The sequence below is a fragment of the Schistocerca americana genome, chromosome 10 (assembly GCF_021461395.2).
Source record: "Schistocerca americana isolate TAMUIC-IGC-003095 chromosome 10, iqSchAmer2.1, whole genome shotgun sequence".
Lineage (NCBI taxonomy): Eukaryota > Metazoa > Arthropoda > Insecta > Orthoptera > Acrididae > Schistocerca > Schistocerca americana.
Genome location: NC_060128.1, coordinates 112,660,431 through 112,679,071, shown reverse-complemented (window position 1 = coordinate 112,679,071; position 18,641 = coordinate 112,660,431).

Here is an 18,641-nt window from a genome sequence, read left to right as displayed (position 1 = left end):
ACGTTCACATCGTGTGTCACTGACAAGTAACATAGCTCGATGAAATTTTGGACCATGCACAGAATGAACTACTACAGTATAGCACAGAAAGTAAGTCACAGAAATGCTCAATAAGGCCTTCAGTAATGGCACTTCACAACAATTCACTAAGGTCACTGCAGTTTTATGATGGTTGAGGAAAGTGGTACATGCTTGTTAATAGGGTGTGTATCAGCAATCGCGGCAGTGCATGCTCTCCAGAATGCTCCCATGCTCGCCTGAAGGTTGGTAAGGAGTTTTCGTGGCAAGGGGTTCCATTCCTCGACCAGTGCGGCTGACAACTGCTTGATGGTCGTCGCTGCATGTGGACGTGTTGCTAGAAATCTCCTCAATGCATCCCACACATGCTCAATTGAATTTACAGGTTGAGGGAACGGGCAGGCCAGTCCATTCGGTTAAGGTAACTGGCAGGCCAATCCATTCGGTTGAGGTAACGGGCAGGCCAGTCCATTCGGTTGAGGGAACGGGCAGGCCAGTCCATTCGGTTGAGGGAACGGGCAGGCCAGTCCATTCGGTTGAGGGAACGGGCAGGCCAGTCCATTCGGTTGAGGGAACGGGCAGGCCAGTCCATTCGGTTGAGGGAACGGGCAGGCCAGTCCATTCGGTTGAGGGAACGGGCAGGCCAGTCCATTCGGTTGAGGGAACGGGCAGGCCAGTCCATTCGGTTGAGGGAACGGGCAGGCCAGTCCATTCGGTTGAGGGAACGGGCAGGCCAGTCCATTCGGTTGAGGGAACGGGCAGGCCAGTCCGTTCGGTTGAGGGAACGGGCAGGCCAGTCCGTTCGGTTGAGGGAACGGGCAGGCCAGTCCGTTCGGTTGAGGGAACGGGCAGGCCAGTCCGTTCGGTTGAGGGAACGGGCAGGCCAGTCCATTCGGTTGAGGGAACGGGCAGGCCAGTCCATTCGGTTGAGGGAACGGGCAGGCCAGTCCATTCGGTTGAGGGAACGGGCAGGCCAGTCCATTCGGTTGAGGGAACGGGCAGGCCAGTCCATTCGGTTGAGGGAACGGGCAGGCCAGTCCATTCGGTTGAGGGAACGGGCAGGCCAGACCATTCGGTTGAGGGAACAGGCAGGCCAGTCCATTCGGTTGAGGGAACAGGCAGGCCAGTCCATTCGGCAAACATCGTATTGTACCATGAGCTCCTGCATCTTCACAGTTCGTTTTCGTCACGTATTGTCATCCATGAAAATGAAGCAGGCCCGAATACACTTCTGGAAAGATGCAGATGGGGTTCGAGTACTTTCCATAATAATGTTGACAAGTGAATGTACCACACTGAAAGACTTGTAGGTCAGTACATCCATGCAACATTATGCACCCCATGCCATTCGACTTGGACCATCGAAACAATGTTCACTGGTACAATTTATGTTCTCATCTCTCGCCAGATGACGGTAAATCCAGCATTGTCGAACGTGATCGTTCTGTTGGCCCAAGTGTAATGGTGTCGGGAGGTACAACGTTGCATAGACGTACTGACTACCAAATCTTTGAACACGGTATACCCACTGGTCAAGGTACCTGTGACTGGTGGCGTGTGGGATGCGTTACGGAAACGTATTGCAGCACAAACGACCATCGCAGAGTTGTCAACCGCGCTGTGGGAGGAATGGAAGGTCCGGCCAGAGTTTCGTCCTTTCCAACGTTGTGACGCTGGAGAGCACGCACAGCCGTCCGTGATGATCTCACGTGCTATTAAGAACTACTTCCAGCCAACATAAATCGCGGCGACTTAAGTATAATTATCGGGTCTGAGTTCATTTCATTGAGTATTTCTTTCAGTTAACTTCTGTACCACACTGTAGCAGTTTTTCTACGTATGGTCCAAGTTTCTCAAAGAGTTATGATTGCTGGTATTGAAACGCCATGTGGAAGTTTCGTCCTTAAGCTTAGCACATCAGTCTATATTAGATACACTGGAACGAAATTTCATCATGGATCAAAGTTGTTGGTTTGAGTCTCTCCTTCTGATCTTGTTGACAATCTAGTACAAGGCACTCGGTAGCTCTCTGGGGCTCCAAGTTGGGTGCGTGTGGTCTGTACCGCAGAAACCTCGCGTCGCTTTGCAAACGGCAGAAATCAGAGAGCGCCGTGCGCTGCCGATAACCTGCGCGGCGAGTGGGGGAAGGAATGACGGGATGCCGTGGCTTATTAGCGTCCCGTGCCGCGCGTGTTTTACCGCCGCTAGCGGGGGCGGAGGGGGGCGGCGGGGTCGGAGCCCGGCGGCGACAAGTTGTGGAACGCGAGCCGCCGCATTCCTGGGCTCATTACGGGCCTGTAGTACACGGCGCGCGGGGGCGGGGAGGCGGAGAGGAGGCACCCGCCGCCCCCTCACCCCCGGGCGGCGCGTATCATTAGCGAAAGCGAGACGAGCCCCGAGCTGCCCGGGCAACGCGCCATCCGTCACGGGAGGCGAAACGCGAAGCCCGCAGGGAGCCAGGTACGCGAAGCGGGAGTACATTCCGAGCGTCCTACCGTAACCCTCTTAATCGCTATAATAGGAAACTACAGGGTGTCCTGCGAGACTGGACAGTAGCTGATTTAACGATCAATGTTTAGTAATTTGTTCGAAGTAGTCGCCTTTAATCCTGTATGGACAAATTATTGAGCAATAAAAGACAATAAAATGCAATACAGTAGAGAAATCAGTATAAAGGCAGGGCTCCTACGGAAGTACTATACAGTGACTGTAACACGCTGTATCGAATTTATTATGAAAGTGGTAGGAGAAAAGCAAGACAAACAATCATGACGGAATTACATAGTTTATTTCATAACACGAGTAACAAAATAAGCCGTTTGCATCTCCTGGGACGCAACTGGTGTAAAGGCACTCACTGTTCCGTTGTGATATTGCATTGTTAGTAGAGGGTGATTCAAAAAGAATACAACTTTAGGAATTTAAAACTCTGCAACGACAAAAGGCAGAGCTAAGCACTATCTGTCGGCGAATTAAGGGAGCTATAAAGTTTCATTTAGTTGTACATTTGTTCGCTTGAGGCGCTGTTGACTAGGCGTCAGCGTCAGTTGATGCTAAGATGGCGACCGCTCAACAGAAAGCTTTTTGTGTTATTGAGTACGGCAGAAGTGAATCGACGACAGTTGTTCAGCGTGCATTTCGAACGAAGTATGGTGTTAAACCTCCTGATAGGTGGCCACATTGGCACTTATCTGTCCGTAACTACCTGAACATCAACTACCCAAGGCGATGGATCGGCCGCCAGGCAGCCCGTGACAGAGCGCTTCATCACTGACCTCCAAGAAGCCCTGATCTTACCCCCTGCGATTTTTTCTTATGGGGGTATGTTAAGGATATGGTGTTTTGGCCACCTCTCCCAGCCACCATTGATGATTTGAAACGAGAAATAACAGCAGCTATCCAAACTGTTACGCCTGATATGCTACAGAGAGTGTGGAACGAGTTGGAGTATAGGGTTGATATTGCTCGTGTGTCTGGAGGGGGCCATATTGAACATCTCTGAACTTGTTTTTGAGTAAAAAAAAAACCTTTTTAAATACTCTTTGTAATGATGTATAACAGAAGGTTATATTATGTTTCTTTCATTAAATACACATTTTTAAAGTTGTGGTATTCTTTTTGAATCACCCTGTGCTTTGCCCAATCCACGTTTTCCTTAGTATCTCAAAAATTGTCGTCGGCACTGATTTTGCTAGACTTTGTAGTGAAACTGTCACTCATTCATCTCCTATCGCACTTTTCAGCTGACATAAGGCCTCAAATTGCTTTCCATTTCAATGAACACGCATTTGCAAGTATTTTCCAAAGGTCTTCCACGGGGTTCAAATTGGGACTACGTACAACCAGGGCAAGACATCGATATCATTATCTACAAATCACTTTTGGTTATAGCAGTAACGTGCAAAGATATCTTGTTGAAAAATTATACTTTCGTCCCAGGTCCTCATACATTCTAATCTGTTGTGTCTCTAGCATCTCAGTGTACAGGTCTGAGCTCATTCTAGTGTTCGACCAAGCAATGCGCGATTTACCTGTGGCGCAAAAAATCTGCCAGAATGAAACACTTCTTCCACCAAAACTTCTGTTTTGTTCTCAGATCATATGGATAATATCGAAATCCATCTGCCCATACAAATTAAAATACTTCTCATCTCTGAAGATCACTTATTTCTTTCGGAAGGCCGTGACACGTTTTTCAGTAAACTCCAGTCAATCCTGTTTATATTTTGGTGTTAGAATTTGTTTCTGCACTTGTTTTTTTTTTTTTTTAATGTCTGTCATCTGAAAAAAAACGTGCCCTACACGTCTGGCAGTTACTGAAACTGTAAACCAGCAACAAATTGAGAAGAATAATGGTTTGTGGCCCTTGCTTTGCGCAAAAGTAACCGTTTTCTACTTCGCCCATATTTTCCGTTCTGTCCAAGTCGTGGACCCAATCTAAGGAAATCATCAATCACTGTATTTGAACGGTTCATCTTCTTGGTGATTTGACAATAAGAGTGTCCCATTTCCTAGTACGCACCGATTTCTGCATTTTCGTCACATGAAAAGAGTTTTCTGCGTAGCATTGACACAGCCGTTGTTCGTGTACACAACACGCAATGCCGCTAATGGTGTCTGTTTCGTATCTGCAGCAGAGGCACGTAGACACACACCAACCCCACAAAGAGCCAACTGCTTTTATATAAAGTTCCATCCTCTACTACCTAAACTCGTTGATGTCCTGCTATTGACATCAAATCCGATACCATTTGATTGAGTTTGTCAGTACACTGGATCCCAAACTATGGCATATACATTGTGCACAATTATTCCAACCACTAATATTAATTTTGCTACAAATATCCACGCGTCTATACTGATTTCCACTACTATATTTGTATTATTTAACCCTAGAAATACGAACGCACATTCAGTTACGTATAATATCAAGGGGGGAGGAAGGGGGGTGACTTTATGACTACCACGAAAAAAATTTAAAAAGTTTCGTTAATTGCTTTTTACTTCTATCAACAACACTTTTTCTAGAAGTTTACTGATGTGTAAAAATTGCGTATTAGAAATTACTAAAGTAGCGCAGGGTACAACGTAAGTCTGAAATCATACAGTTGTAACATATTACTGCTTCAAAATTTCTCCATTGTCTTTAATATTCTATCTAAAATGAAGTTCAAGATCTTTCACTCTTTAAATCTGATATGACGGGAAAAGTACAGGGTGTTCTATCAGCCTGAAACTGTAGATAAGTAAGAGATCACTCGTCCATAATATGATCGATGTCATTGCCACTGCGTAAGGATGTGATTTCTACATGCGTAGGGCTTTTGTAACTGTAATTATGGAAAGAATTACAGGGTGTTCCTCTTGCTGTAATGTAAGAATTTCTCAGAAGGATATTCGAGTATACCCAGGTCGGTTCCTTTAATACTCTGGTCCACGAATTTTCTCCCACTTCTATAAACATCAAGTGCCCGTTAATCAAACAACACTACACTACGCACTTTATGTATTGCGTATTTCATCAATGATGCAGCATCGAAAAACAGAAAGTATTACTTCACCCTAGTATTTATCGTCGAACGTATTATTTTCAATATTAATAACAAGTCATCACTTTTTTATGTATCACAAAGAGGAAAGAAAAAGCAACAGAGCGAGACCTAAGTCTGAAACCACCTACTAATAACACTAGTTGAAGAATCTTCGTCAGTGTTTATCACAAACAGCTGAAGAAAAAATTTCATGTGGCAGCTCACTCATCGGAATTTTTCAGAGGTAAATGTCCAGGTGCAGATGTTGAAACTGTGTTCGCACATTTAATTGCAGCGCTCATGGTTGGTTTCAAGTAACCTCCTCTTCTATTATGAGACAGGTTTAATGTTGGATGCCAACAATTCCCTCCCCCTCCTTACATTTTGACAGGAACACCACACAGCCTACAAGAGAATACCACGCCCCCCCCCCCCCCCCCCCACCCGCTGAGATACGTTGTTGTTGTTGTTGCTTGCCACACTAGTACGTACAGCGGAAGTCTGTTAATCACTGGGTAATTACTACAACCGACGCACGTTTTTTCCCTGCAGTCAAGCTCTTGCCTCTGTCACTTAAGTAACTATTTCTTCATACCACAGCACATGCCCTACCAATCTATCTTTTCTGTTAGTCAATTTGTATCGTGAAACTCTTTCCTCTTCCGATTTAGTGCCTCTTCTTCAATTACTCGATCTGTCCATCTCATCTTCAGCAATCTTCTCCACCGTCACATCTTTGAAGCTTTCATTCACTTCTTGTCTATAATGCTCATTGTCCTTGTTTCACTTTCATACAAGAACACAGTGCATAAGCATGTTCCCTTTTTCAGAAAAGCTTCTCACTTTTCATATCCTCTTCTCTTCTGACATCGTCAGTTATTTTGCTGCCCAGACAGCAAATACATCGCTTCAGACAAAAGCCGGGATGGTTCCTTTGGAAGGTCAAGGCGATTTCCTTCCACATCCTTCCCTAATCCCAGCTTGTGCTCCGTCCCTAATGACCTAGTTGTCGACGGGACGTTAAACACTAATCTACTCCTCCTCCTTTAAACAGCAAAACCTGTCTACTTTTGGTGCATTTTTTCGTTATCCAATGCTCCCAACACCACTCAGCATGGACAACATTCCACTACCAATGTTTTACTTTTATTGCGGTTAATCTTATTACCTCTTATCAAGACCTATTCATTCCATTCAACTGATCTTCCAATCATTTGGCGCCTCTCAGAGAATGACAATTACAATGAAATGAACACCCTTAGCTGCTTACGTCAACAGGGACAGATGAAAATGTGTGGTGCCCCGATCGGGACTCGAACCCGGGATCTCCTGCTTACATGGCAGACGCTCTATCCATCTGAGCTACCGAGGACACAGAGAATAGCGCGACTGCAGGGATTTATCTCAGGCACGCCTCCTGCGAAACCCACAATCTCAACGTATTGTCCCGCACTACATTCTTAGTGCCCCCGCCCATTATACTCATTACTCGCGGCGCGTTGCCGATTCCCGTAAGAGTTCGGGCACTGTTTGTGCATTCGCACAGAAGAAGAAGACGGTCATGTGGCCTGTGAGCCATATATATATATATATATATATATATATATATATATATATATATATATATATATATATATATATAATAATTTCATTTATAAATCATCTTGTGCCTGAACTATAATTCTGTTTACAAACCTCTCCTTAGGTTCTTTCACTGGTTGGTCTAGGAAGAGAGCAAATACTGCAGCGTGTAGATCACTGCAGTGTCCCATTCTCTTCTGAACTACTGACACCCGAAACCTCCTGGCAGATTAAAACTGTGTGCCGGACCGAGACTCGAACTCGGGACCTTTGCCTTCCGCGGGCAAGTGCGCTACCATCTGAGCTACCCAAGCACGACTCACGCCCCGTCCTCACAGCTTCACTTCTGCCAGTACCTCGTCTCCTACCTTCCAAACTTTACAGAAGCTCTCCTGGTAGAGCACTTGCCCGCGGAAGGCAAATGTCCCGAGTTCGAGTCTCAGTCCGGCACACAATTTTAATCTGCCAGGAGGATTCATATCAGAGCACACTCCGTTGCAGAGTGAAAATCTCATACTGACACCCTTCTTCGTCCATCTACATATGCATCGCACTCCGCAACCCGCCAGACGTTGTGTGCCGATGGGTACTTTTCCGTGCATGCAAAGAACTATTGCCGGTAAGCCTCTGTATTGGCCCTAATTTCTCGAATTTCTTCAAGTGGTCATTTCGCGAGGCATATGTGGGAGGAAGTAATACGTTGTCAACTACTCTCCTGAAATTCCAATAGTAAACCTTTCCATGATGAACAACGTCTCTCTTGTAACGTCTGCCAATGGATTTCGCTGATCATCTCTGTAACGCTAGCGCGCCGACTAAACATCCTGTGTCGAAACGCACCGCTCTTCATTGGATATTTTCCATCTCTTCCGTCAGTCCTACCTGATAAGGACACCATATTGATGAAAAATACTCAAGAATCGGCGGGATAAGCGCTTTTTAAGCCACTTCTTTCGTGGATGAGTTACATTTCCTTAAGATTCTTTCTAGGAATCCCAGTCTGGCATCGGCATTTCCTACTATTTGTTTTATGTAGTCATTCCAGTTAAGATTGCTCTGGACAGTTACTCTCAGACATATTACGGTGGACACTGTTTCCAGCAATTGGTCATCAATAGTGTAGTTTTACTGTAGTGGATTTCTTCACCTGTGTATGCACAATACGTTACATTTATTTACATTCAGGGCCAACTGCGAGAGCCTGTACCCTTCATCAATCCTCTGAAGGTCATTCTGCAAATAAATACTGTCTTCTGGCATTGCAACTTTGTTTCGGACAGCCACATCTGCGAACAGTCTTAAAGAGCTAGCGAAGCTTTCTACTTGATCATTTACATACATTCCAAACGGTAACGGTCCCATCACATTTCTTTGGCGTACTGCGGAAATTAAGTTTACTTCTGTCGAATTCTTCCGTTAAGAACAGCGTGTTGAGTTCTGTCTGCCTTAAATCGTAAATCTGATTTGATACTCGATGGACGCGTATCTTCTTCACTAAGTGGCACTGCGGGACGGTGTCAAATAGCAAGCTGAGTTTCGCACGATGTCTGTTTTCGGAAAGCTTGTTAATTCTTGTAGAGCAGAATATCTTTCCCCAAAATCACGCAATTCTCGAGCTTGAAACATGTTCCGCGGTTTTTCGACAGTCTGATGACAGCGATAGGGAACTGTAATTGCGTGCAACTGTTCTGCGACTCTTCTTGAAAACAGGGATGACCTACGCTCTTTCCAGTCGCTAGGCACCCTTCGACCCTTACATCTGCAATCTGGTTTGTGTACAAGTCATCGATAATATTTGGTTCCCAGAACATGACCCCTGTTAATATTAGAATTCCAGAGCGTGTATTCCAGTCAACATCGCCAAAAAGTGTTCCCAAGTCTACAAATCCTATAAATATAAGGATCTCCGCCTTCAGCCTCTCTATATCGAAACTTTTAGCACTATTAACTGAGGTTGTGTTGTGATTGGCACACTAGACCCGTATTCGGTGGTCAGCAGTTCCCTCTTTAGCAATCAGCTTACGTAAATCATTTCGGCCAAATGCCGGGATGGTTCCTTGTAGGGAGATCGCTATCTATTTCCTTTCCCTACCTTCTCTGATGATTTCATCGTCGTCAGGGACTTAAATCCTAACCCTGCCCTGCAACATGAGAAACTGCTGAGGCAGAGGTGACGTATCGGCGAACCCTGCGTTACCAACACTCCTCACGTCCGGCGCGTTAACAGGCCATTCCGTGTGTTGCGGAGTGGCCAGTTCTCGTGGCGTTCGCTTTTTCGTGCACGGGGGTTGGCAGCCCTCCAGCCGGCTACGGTCGAGGGGAAGGCCCGGCGCACTCGACCACGACGACCCACCTGTTGCCGCCCCGGGTGAGAGGGAAAAAAAGTGGGGAAGCCGAGTTTTAATCGCAGTGCTGCCACCACCTGTTGCCAAGTTTGCGTTTAACATTCGCGGCCGCGAACGCAAATTCTCCAGCTCGGGATAATTCGCCGCGGGGACTTTTGTGGCCGAGCTAATTCCTCCGTCGTCCTCAAAGGCTGCTGTTTTACTAGCGCCACAAAAAAGAGAAACTTCTGAGAGCTCGCAAGGAAAGTTGGAAGTGGTGGGGTATAAAAAGGTGAGTGCACAAGAGGGAGCAACATTGTTCACAAAGGCCGAACGCTTAAAATCGTGGTCTCAGTTACTCTGTAGCAGACCTGCAGCACACCTTAGCTTTATAACGTCACAAGAAGAGCTCTTGAGAAGTGTCAAAGGCTTATTCTGTTCAGTGGGATGACTTTGTTCATTCTGACGTAGTTGGCCAATTACTGCTTCGCTTTCTTCCGTCAAAGGTTGTTTATAAACGACAGCTAAGAATTTTGAACCGTACATGCATGAAATTTGGCCTCAGGTAAGGGAGTGATCACAATAGCTGCACGCACAGGTGGTGTTCATAAAAGAAACACTTTACAACTGTAATTTTGCGGACAAGTATAACCTGCTCTTGCTGCGTAATACACAGCGCACTTGCTTGGGAGACTGGGAGGTGGGTCATACGCTGCATCGACTCCCTGCGCCAACACACACACACACACACACACACACACACACACACACAAAGTTAAATGGTTCAAATGGGTCTGAGCACTATGGGACTCAACTGCTGAGGTCATTAGTACCCTAGAACTTAGAACTAGTTAAACCTAACTAACCTAAGGACATCACAAACATCCATGCCCGAGGCAGGATTCGAACCTGCGAGCGTAGCGGTCTTGCGGTTCCAGACTGCAGCGCCTTTAACCGCACGGCCACTTCGGCCGGCACACAAAGTTAAAATACAACTTTCTATAATTCACAGACACACAGTGGACAAAATTATGCTCAGGCTAAGAAACTGACGAACGTGAGGAAACGAAAAACAAACGATAACAGGATTAAAGTTGTCTGCAGCCGAATTGCTCGTTGATTGCAAGTCGTTCGCAAATTGTTACACGATAGGCATATTTTCAGGAGAAAGATGATTAAGGCGAACTAGGGTTAACAGGCGCTGTGGTCTGATGCTTCACGAAACCTACTTTATGCGCTCCGTGTGGCGACACACAGTATTAGCTCAGTCGATGATGCGTAACTGCATCAACATCGCGTCAGAAGACAACGTGCATCATTTTTCCATGTAGCGAACTGTTCATGGTATCAAACGACAGCAGGGAGCAGATAATTTCTTATGTATCTTTAGTACTCTTAACTCATGAGACAACCGAGAAGAAGAAACATGTTTGCATGAGGCGCTCGATACAGTTCCGCACGGCTGCCTAATGAGAAAAATACTATCGTGCGGAATATCAGACCATTTGTGTGATGGAAGAGTTTCTTGGGAAACGAACTCACAGTGTCATTCTCCACGGAGAGAAGTAAGAAAGTAACTGACGTACCACAAGGCACTGCAACATATATATTAGTTCTGAGCACTATGCGACTCAACTTCTGAGGTCATCAGTCCCCTAGAACTTAGAACTAATTAAACCTAACTAACCTGAGGACATCACACGCATCCATGCCCGAGGCAGGATTCGAACCTGCGACCGTAGCGGTCGCTCGGTTCCAGACTGTGGCGCCTAGAACCGCACGGCCACTCTGGCCGGCTAAATATATGATCTAGTGGATAACTTCTGGAATTCCATGAGGCTGTTGAATAAGACGCTAGAAAACTGCAGCATAGAATGACACATTATTGTGTGATTACACGATTGTAGAACTATTAGTGGAATATCTACATCCACGCGATTACGCTGCTACTTACAATAAAGTGCCTGGCAGTGTGTTCAATGAACCATGTTCAAGCTGTCTCCATGCCGTTCCACTCCCGAACGGCGCGCGTAATAAACGGGCACTTAAATTTGTCTGTGCAAGCCGTGATTTAATTTATCGTGATTATCATTTCTGCCTATGTAGGTGGGCACCAACAGAATGTTTTCGCAATCGGAGGAGAAAACTGGTGATTCAAATTTCGTGAGAAGATCCTATTGCAACCAAAAACGCCTTTGTTTTAATGATTGCCATTCCAATTCACGTATCATGTCAACACAAAACAAGATGCCCTTCTTTGAACTTTTTTGATGTCATCCGTCAGTCCCACCTGATGCGGATCCCACACCGTACAGCAATACTCCAGAATAGGGCGGACAAGCTTGGTGTAAGCAGTCTCTTTAGTAGACCTGTTGCACATTTTAAGTGTTCTGCTGCTATTTCCATACAATTTGTAGGAGAGTCCATAGAAGCGATTTGAAGTGGAACTACCACATAAAAGTAATCGCAATTAAGGCAGGTGCCAGACAGATTCATCAGAAGAATCCTCAGGAATTGTCATCAGTCAACAACGGAGGTACCTTACGAAAGCCATGTGCGATCAATGCATGAAAATTGCTCGTCAGTGTGGGTTCCATACCAGACACAACTAACAGAAGAAATAGAGATCCAAAGAAGAGCAGCGCGTTTCGTTACGCGAAACCGTCACAGAAATGCTCAGCAAACTCCAGAGGCAGTCACTTCAAGAGAGGCGTTCCGAATAACGGTGTGGTCTACTGTTAAGGTTCCCAGAGCCAACATTCCTAGAAGAGTTGACCAAGATACGAGGGATATTCGAAGGTGAGTTCCGATCGGACACGGAATGGAAACCACTGTGAAAATCCGATGAAACGTGCATAGATGTGTTGGGCAGTGTCTCTAGTATGCCTGTCGATCGCGTCGCTCTTTTCAGCTCTAAGCGCATGGTGAGGACGTAAAGATGCACAGAACAATAGCGTCTCCCGCCAAGTATGAGGGCTTGGTGAGAGATTTCGCATGACTTCATTCACCCCACATAACCTAACTGTCATACAGTTCCTTCTTCGTGAAAATTCTCGGCCGCACTCTGCAGGTTTTAAACGAGAAGTGTTTGATCAGCTATCATACAGGTCGTAACTGGCTCCCGCCTAGTTTCATCTGTGCTCACATCAACTTCCGTCTACGAAGACAACGTTTTGGCACAGGCACACGCTGCAGATCAGCGTGGGGAACTGGCGGAAAGCACTGCTCGCTGCCTTCTATGATGAGGGAAACGCTACGACAAACGTCTAATTCGTTGCGGTGACCATGCAGAGAAGTGGCTGAAAGATGTGGCTAACTGTTGCAAATAAAACTTTATTGATTTTCACAGTGGTTTCCATTTCGCGACCGTTCGGAACTAACTTTCCGAATAGCCTTCGTATGGTGTCGCCATCTATATGGTAAGTGAATGAAGGTAAAAATGTGTTTTCTCTTTTAGGGTGTTATCCTCTTTCTGTGCTTATGAAAACGCTAAATGCGAAATGATACTAACACATTTTACAACAATTTTTACTGCCTGTGACAGAGGAAAAATTCGAAGACGATGACTGTGTCATGCTGATGACAATGCACCCTGTCATAACGAAGCATCTGTGAGCCAATGATTTGTAGACAATAACATTCCTGAAATCGACTGGCCTGCCCAGAGTTCCGAATGAACCCAATGGAACACCTTCGGAATGAGTCAGAACTTCAACTTCACTCTAGACCTCACCATAGAACATCACTGGATTCTCTGATTTGGGCCATTGAGGAAAAATGGGCTGCTATTCCTCCACAGACATTCAGACACCTCACTGAAAAAATGTAATCACCAGACTTAAAGCTGTCACGAAGGCGAAGGATGAACGCACCCCATATTACAGCGGATACTTTTGGTAACATACTGCAGATATACAGGTGGCTTCAAGTAGCAATTTAACTGCGATCACAACAGTATCGGTAAATAGTCTCCTTACAAAAAGAGACGCAAACCATGCGATTCATGAGGGGCTAGTTTATGTAATATCTTCGAGACGCCCTCGAGATTATAAAATGAAGTCCTGACTAAACGTGTCGCTGTTCGTTCGATCTTCTCTGATTCTTTCATTAATTATGTCTGGTAAGGATCTCAAACTGACGAGCAGTAATGAAGAATCGATAGAAAGAAGGTTTCGTCAGTTACTTTCTACGTGGATGATGTGCACATCCTTAGGATTCTTCCAACGAATCTCATTCCGACTTCTAGGATCCTGTACAAATTTCTTTCCGAGCTCTTTCCACTTTTAGATCGATCAGGTCGGAATACCCGACATTTTTCAGTAGTTGAAGTGCTCACTGATTTATCGCCACTTTTGAGTCTGACCGTCAATTTGTGAGCAGAAGGTTACATCTCGTAATATACAAAATCACTGGGGGAGGCAGTAAACTGATTTCGAGAATCTGTAAGTCTGAAGACATATCTTCGGACTTTCGGAAAAATATTGTTCTCACAATCCCGAAGATACCAAGGTCAAATAAGAGCGAGAACAATCGCACAATCAACACAACAGCTCAGGCACCCAACTTGCTGATAAGCCAGAAAAATCGAAAAGAAAAATAAGGTTCTGTCACATGAGAGATCAGTACGGCTTTAGCAAAAGAAAAGGTAGCCGAGAGGCGGTTTTGGCGTTGCTTTTGAGGATGGAAGCAAGACATAAGAAAAATCAATACATGTTCGTAGGACTTATCGACCTAGAGAAAGCGTTCGACAATGTAATTCGGTGCAAGATCATCGAATTTCTTAAGAAAACTAGTGTAAGCTATAGGGAAATACGATTAATATAGCATACGCTCAATAAAGAAGAGGGAAGAATAAGAATTGGTAGCCAAGAACTAAGCGCCTGCATCAGAAAGAGTACAATATAGGGACGTAGCCTCTCGCACCTACTGTACGTAGAAGAAGCGATAGAAGGTAGGTTCACGAGTAGGGTTAAAATTGAAAGGATGTCAGTCACAAGATTCGCTCATTACTTTACTGTCCTCAGTTGAAGTGTTTATTGAATGGTATGAAAAGTCTAACGGAGCTATGGTAAACGGGGAAAAGACAAAATTATTGAGAAGCAGCAGAAACGAGATTAGCGACAAACTTAACGTCAAAATTTATGTCCATGAAGAAAACTAAGTGAAGGAATTCTGATACCTTGGAAGCAAAATATCAAATGACGGCGTAGCAAGTAGGACATGAAAAAACAGTAGCGCAAACAGAAAGGAAATTCCTTCTCAAAAGTAGTCGGCTAGTATGAAACATCGGCATTTATTTGTGTAATAAATTTCTGAGAATGTACGTTTGGTGTACAGAATTGTTCGACAGTGAAATACTGTGGGAACACAAGAACAGAAGAGCATCGAAGCACGTGAGATGTGGTGCTACAGACGAATGTTGAAAACTAGGTGGACTGATATGGCAACGAATGAGGTGCTTCTCCACCGAATTGGCGAGGAAAGGAATATATGGAAAATACTGACAAGAAGGCAAGAAACTAGAACAAGACAGAGATTTGGGTACATCCAGCAAATAACTGAGCACATAGCTACAATTGATACCCTGAAACGAAGAGGTTGGCACAGAAGAGGAACTCAAATCAGTCAGAAGTCAGACGGCTAAATAAATAAACAGAATAAAATAAAATAAAAATGAACGTCGAACGAGCAATGTGGCGCGCTGATGCAGTTGGTTGTAGAGGTATTCACATTCGTTACTACCCATAAATTGCATAAGCCAAATACTGTGATGGATTCAGTATTAAGGACACTGTCTATTTCCATTCTCTTTTATGAGTTACCTGTCTTCTGACATTCTCCGGTGCGAACCTTTTCATCTCACGCAACAAACTGCAACCTACGTACCCAATTATTTGTTGAAAGTATTCCAGTCTCTGTCTTTCTCTTCAGCTTTCCCCTCTACATCTTCCGCTAGTACCACAGAGGTTAATCCCTGATGTCTTAATAGATGTCCTATCATTCTGTCCCTTTTTCTTGTCAGTGTTTTCCACATATTCATATGCTCACCGATTCTGCAGAAAACCTTATTCCTTATCTTACCAGTCCACCTAATTTTCAGCATCCTTCTGTAGCACCACATACCCAATGGTTCGATTTTCTTCATTTTCAGTTTTCCCACAGTCCATGTTTCACTGTTTTACAATGGTAAGCTCCAAACATACGTTCTCACGAATTTTGCCCTCAAATTAAAGCCTATGTTCGATACTGGCAGATTTCTCATGGCCATGAATACCCTTTTTGCCAGATGGTACTAAAACGGGTAGCACCACATGTGGACGTTGGAATTCAAGTTCACTAGCAAGACCCCTTCCGCATGTGGCGTTGGTGAGCGGATATCTATATCTACTCCTTCCTGTCTTCTTTTACTCTCTTGATAAATTACACCATAAATTTATCATTTTCTACTTCCAAATTCATGTATTTTTCTTTAAAGAGTAAGTGGAATTGCTGTAAGAAAGTAAAAGATAACGCCAAAGACCAGATAAAAGAACTCCACGCAGCCCCACCTCCACGTGCATGGTGCTGCATGGGTAGCACTGCCCATGGCTTCAACTCCTGCGTCGTGGTGTCCGTGGGTATAGGCTAGGAGTCTCTGAGGAGCACTACGGCCTGCGTAGTGTAATCAGAAGGCAATGCAACATGAAAAATGAGTAAAAAAGTGAAGCAGTTCCCTGCGTTCAAGAATTCCATAACTGCGCGATCCCCAATTCTGATTTTAAGTTGCTAGCTGTTCTCGTATTCTCCTACTTCTCGTTGCTTTCGGCTTTCTTAGATTTGCTCTCATCCCATATTCTGCTGTCTTTAAACTGTTCATCCCGTTCAATACATTCCATAATTCTTCTTCACTTTCACACAGAATAGCAATGTCAATAGCGAGTTGTTTCATCAATATCCATTCATCCTGAATTTTAGTCCTCTCTTGTACCTTCCTTTTATTTTTGTCATTGCTTCTTTGATGTGTAGATTGAATAGCAGGGGCAGAATACTACGTCCCTGTCTTACACCTTCCATCCCTAGCCTTATCCAATCCTAGCTTGCACTCAGTCCATAGTGAACGGGCCTCATCCTCGCTGATTCCTTCGCGGTTTCTGCCGTACACAGCGGCTTGCGACGTACGCGCAACAAGTAGTCCGACCTCTAGTGGGCTTTTTCCGTGCGGCTGCATTGGCCACCTGTTGTTCAGTTCTGGCCGTCCCATTCTGCAACGCATTAAGGGCAGTTGGAACGCTGTATCTCGACAATGTAAATTTTGTGACTTGGCCTCCCTGTATTTCAAAACCCAGTGCAGCAATTGACATGAAACTGCTGCACGACGTTACACGTTATGTCCTTAGTGTCCTGAACTGAAATAATTCCATTTCATACATTCGTTTCATAAATACTCTTTTTTTAACTACACATCTATATTTTTTTAATTTTTTGCACTTTCACCTAAATAATGCCAAGAATACTTCTCATAATATTCTTTAGCGCAGTATACTTAGTATATGTTCTTTGATAGTTCCTGAAAATCTGAATACTCTACTCCAAGTGGCACCAGAGATTTGAGAAAATATACAACAGCAAATGTAAAGTTTCAGCAACAGCTTATAAAGTTTTAAATGAGTCAAACTTACTTGATATGTGTTTTATTTTCTACTAGTTGAGTATCCGGTATTGTCCAGGTATGTATCTATTCCAACTCCATCAGTATCTCTCCCCCCTCTCCCTGTTTGTCTCCTTTTCCCACCTTTCTGGCCATCTCCTCTCTGTTCAACCTCCTCCTCCCCCTCTCTCTGTCCATCTCATACTCGTGCATCTCTGTCAATCTGCTCCTCCCCTCTCTCTGTGACAATCTTCTCCTCCTTCCTCTGTCCATCTCATTCTTTCCTCTCTTTTCATCTCCTCAACCCTCCTTTATGTCCTGCCCCCTCTGTCTCCTCCTCATCTCTCTAATTCTGTCTCCTCCTCTCTCTCCGTTTCCTCGTCTTTCCTTTCTCTGTTCATCTCCTCCTCTTCCCTTTCCGTAGCCACTTCACCTCTCCCTCTCTCTGTCCACCTCCTCCTCCCCCATAAATATGTCAGTCTTCTCCCTTTCCGTCTGTCCATCTCTTCCACCCCCTTCTGTCTCCACTTTATCATTCCCACCCCAATAGGAGGTTGCTTTTCCTTTCCCCCACAGATAGTAATTAATATGTGTACCAAGTTTGGGTGAAATTCATGTGTGGGTTTAGAACATTCGTGACCTATATTTCACATACATCTGACATACCTCAGGTATATTTGTGCACATATTTCACTTGTATCTCCAGAGATTTTCGTCCTGCAGTTTAGTTTTCGCGCAGGTCAATGTTTATGACTATGTATCTCTTGAACTGTTTGTCGTACAACTGATATAATTTTGCAGGCACATGTAGAGGTATATATGGACGTGTTTTCAATAGAGTAAGTAGTAGAGAAATAATAAATTAAAACGTCATGGATGATACGGAGGTGTTCATGCATCTTAGATACATTTTTGCAGGTACATTGGTGTATGTCTATAATTTCCGCAAAATTGTTGCGAATAGGATAATTAGAAAACAAATAATACATTAGAAACTAATGCCTGGCGCGACGGTTCTACTGCGTGAACAGTGACAATGTAGTAAGCGATAAACCTTTTTCGTTTCATCATTCTGTGTGAGATGTCAGCGAGAAAAAGCGTCACAAAGTTTTGAAATTATGTTCGTTGCAAATCACTAACCGCGGTCGTTCTGGATGAATATATTTTGGGTGCCTGCGCGTCATGAGCTACACTTCTTTTTTTTTCACCCCCAGCCCTGCTCCTTTCCATCACAGCGATTCCTTTCACACACTAAATTATTTGTGTACCAAGTCCAGTCCAGTGGTTTAGTAGGAGAAGATGTGGTTGATACACACGCGCACGCGCGCGCACACGCGCACACACACACAGAGAGAGAGAGAGAGAGAGATTATATACATATACAGGGTGGTCCATTGATAGTGACCGGGCCAAATATCTCACCGAATAACCGTCAAACGAAAAAAACAACAAATAACGACACTTGTCAAGCTTGAAGGGGGAAACCAGATGGCGCTATGGTTGGCCCGCTAGATGGCGCTGTCATTGGTCAAACGGATATCAACTGCGTTTTTTTTTTAA